Below are 3,746 nucleotides of genomic sequence, written 5' to 3'. Positions count from 1 at the left end.
AGAGGGGCAACGGACCCAGGGCCCGCAGCAGGCCTGGGTTTTCGAGGTTTGGTCAGGGGCGGCCTGCGTCGCAATGAACCCGTTGTCGGGGTGACGGTGGAGAGGGGCAAGAGACCCCGGGCCCATAGCAGGCCTGAGTTTTCAAGGTTTTGGCGGGGGACGGCCTGCGTCACAGGGAAGTCGTTGTCGGGGTGACGGCGGAGAGGGGAACAAAACCCCGGGCCCGCAGCAGGCCTGGGTTTGCAAGGTTTGGTCAGGGGGCGGCCTGCGTCACAGGGAAGTCGTTGTCGGGGTGACGACAGAGAGGGGCAACGGACCCAGGGCCCGCAGCAGGCCTGGGTTTCCAAGGTTTCGGCGGGGGACGGCCTGCGTCACAATGAACCCGTTGTCGGGGTGACGGCGGAGAGGGGCAACGGACCCAGGGCTCGCAGCAGGCCTGGGTTTTCAAGGTTTGGTCAGGGGCGGCCTGCGTCACAATGAACCCGTTGTCGGGGTGAGGGCGGAGAGGGGCAACGGACCCAGGGCCCGCAGCAGGCCTGGGTTTGCAAGGTTTTGTCGGGGGGGGGCCTGCGTCACAATGAACCCGTTGTCGGGGTGACGGTGGAGACGGGCAAAAGACCCCGGGCCCATAGCAGGCCTGGGTTTGCAAGGTTTGGGCGGGGGACGGCCTGCGTCACAATGAAACCGTTGTCGGGGTGACGGCGGAGAGGGGCAACGGACCCAGGGCCCGCAGCAGGCGTCCGTTTGCAAGGTCTGGGCGGGGGCGACCTGTGTCACAATGAACCCGTTGTCGGGGTGACAGCGGAGAGGGGCAACGGTCCCCAGGCTCGCAGCGGGCCTGGGTTTGCAAGGTTTCGGCGGGGGACGGCCTGCGTCACAATGAACCCGTTGTCGGGGTGACGGCGGAGAGGGGCAACAAACCCCAGGACCGCAGCGGGCCTGGGTTTGAAAGGTTTGGGTGGGGGCGGCCTGCGTCACAATGAACCCGTTGTTGGGGTGACGGAGGAGAGGGGCAACGGACCGTGGGCCTGCAGCGGAGGGCGGCAGTGGGTGAGGAGTCCGAAAGCCAGGAAGGGACAAGAAAAGGTTTGCAACTGTGTTGATAACGCCACCTTGTTGTCTTGCAGCCCGTGTCATCAGCCGCGTCGATGCGCCCCATGCATGCGTGTGTCCGTGTGATGCGCTCGTGTCAGCTCCCAGTCGACCCCATTCCCTGGAAAGGAGCAGCGAAGTAGCTCCTCGTCCTCAGGGCCGTTCGGCTAAGTCGGGAGGGTCCTGCACCCAATCAGGTACTGCGATCAGGTACTGCCCAAGGAAGCCGATGTCGGGGTGACGGAGGAGGGGGGCAACAAACCCCAGGCCCGCAGCAGGCCTGGGTTTGCAAGGTTTTGTCGGGGGCGGGCCTGCGTCACAATGAACCCGTTGTCGGGGTGACGGTGGAGACGGGCAAAAGACCCCGGGCCCATAGCAGGCCTGGGTTTGCAAGGTTTGGGCGGGGGGCGGCCTGCGTCACAATGAACCCGTTGTCGGGGTGACGGCGGAGAGGGGCAACGGACCCAGGGCCCGCAGCAGGCCTGGGTTTTCGAGGTTTGGTCAGGGGCGGCCTGCGTCACAGGGAAGTCGTTGTCGGGGTGACGGCGGAGAGGGGAACAAAACCCCGGGCCCGCAGCAGGCCTGGGTTTGCAAGGTTTGGTCAGGGGGCGGCCTGCGTCACAGGGAAGTCGTTGTCGGGGTGACGACAGAGAGGGGCAACGGACCCAGGGCCCGCAGCAGGCCTGGGTTTCCAAGGTTTCGGCGGGGGACGGCCTGCGTCACAATGAACCCGTTGTCGGGGTGACGGCGGAGAGGGGCAACGGACCCCGGGCCCGCAGCAGGCCTGGGTTTTCAAGGTTTGGTCAGGGGCGGCCTGCGTCACAATGAACCTGTTGTCGGGGTGACGGCGGAGAGGGGCAACGGACCCAGGGCCCGCAGCAGGCCTGGGTTTGCAAGGTTTGGGCGGGGGACGGCCTGCGTCACAAGGAAGCCGTTGTCGGGGTGACGGCGGAGAGGGGAACAAAACCCCGGGCCCGCACCGGGCCTGGGTTTTCAAGGTTTGGTCAGGGGCGGCCTGCGTCACAATGAACCCGTTGTCGGGGTGACGGCGGAGAGGGGCAACGGACCCAGGGCCCGCAGCAGGCGTCCGTTTGCAAGGTCTGGGCGGGGGCGACCTGTGTCACAATGAACCCGTTGTCGGGGTGACGGAGGAGAGGGACAACGGACCGTGGGCCTGCAGCGGAGGGCGGCAGTGGGTGAGGAGTCCGAAAGCCAGGAAGGGACAAGAAAAGGTTTGCAACTGTGTTGATAACGCCGCCTTGTTGTCTTGCAGCCCGCGTCACCGGCTGCGTCGATGCGCCCCATGCCTGCGTGTGTCCGTGTGATGCGCTCGTGTCGGCTCCCAGTCGACCCCATTCCCTGGAAAGGAGCAGCGAAGTAGCTCCTCGTCCTCAGGGCCGTTCGGCTAAGTCGGGAGGGTCCTGCACCCAATCAGGTACTGCGATCAGGTACTGCCCAAGGAAGCCGGTGTCGGGGTGACGGAGGAGGGGGGCAACAAACCCCAGGCCCGCAGCAGGCCTGGGTTTGCAAGGTTTTGTCGGGGGCGGCCTGCGTCACAATGAACCTGTTGTCGGGGTGACGGCGGAGAGGGGCAACGGACCCAGGGCCCGCAGCAGGCCTGGGTTTGCAAGGTTTGGGCGGGGGACGGCCTGCGTCACAAGGAAGCCGTTGTCGGGGTGACGGCGGAGAGGGGAACAAAACCCCGGGCCCGCACCGGGCCTGGGTTTTCAAGGTTTGGTCAGGGGCGGCCTGCGTCACAATGAACCCGTTGTCGGGGTGACAGCGGAGAGGGGCAACGGTCCCCAGGCCCGCAGCAGGCCTGGGTTTGCAAGGTTTGGTCAGGGGCGGCCTGCGTCACAATGAACCCGTTGTCGGTGTGACGGCGGAGAGGGGCAACGGACCCAGGGCCCGCAGCAGGCGTCCGTTTGCAAGGTCTGGGCGGGGGCGACCTGTGTCACAATGAACCCGTTGTCGGGGTGACGGCGGAGAGGGGCAACGGTCCCCAGGCTCGCAGCGGGCCTGGGTTTGCAAGGTTTCGGCGGGGGACGGCCTGCGTCACAATGAACCCGTTGTCGGGGTGACGGCGGAGAGGGGCAACGGACCCAGGGCCCGCAGCAGGCGTCTGTTTGCAAAGGAACAATAAGAAAAGAGGAACGGGGTGCAAGCGGCATGCGCGTGTTTTTGTTTGCTCGGAAGATTCTGCGGCCAGGCGGCATCCTCGACGAGGTAAGCTAAATGGTTATCTATGAATTCGTTACTTAGTTAATTCATTGTCACTAGACAATTAGCTGATGAAGTTCATTTGTTTATGAGTAAAAAAAAAAAAAAAAAAAAAAAAAAAAACCAAAACAAAAAACCCCACTAGCTAACTACCTTTGAGTTAAGAATCGAATTGGGATGAATCCTCTTCATTCAGTTTTAATTCATGTATTACAGTTTGTTGCTACGCTAAGAGCAATCAACGCTCAATGGACACACACATCGGCGGAAGTCATTTCCAGGGCCAGGAGTTTTAATTTGCGCGTGTGTGATGATTAAAAACATAGCGGCGGGGCTGTCGCCAGGTCCACCCTCCCTGGCAAATCGGCGGGGGGGCGCGGGGGGGGCGCGGGGGGAGGGAGAAGGGGGGTGAGGTTGCGGCCAGGTCTACCCCG

The sequence above is a fragment of the Colius striatus genome, chromosome 28 (genome assembly GCF_028858725.1).
Source record: "Colius striatus isolate bColStr4 chromosome 28, bColStr4.1.hap1, whole genome shotgun sequence".
In the NCBI taxonomy this organism is placed as follows: Eukaryota; Metazoa; Chordata; class Aves; order Coliiformes; family Coliidae; genus Colius; species Colius striatus.
Note: the sequence above shows the minus strand (reverse complement) of the source record.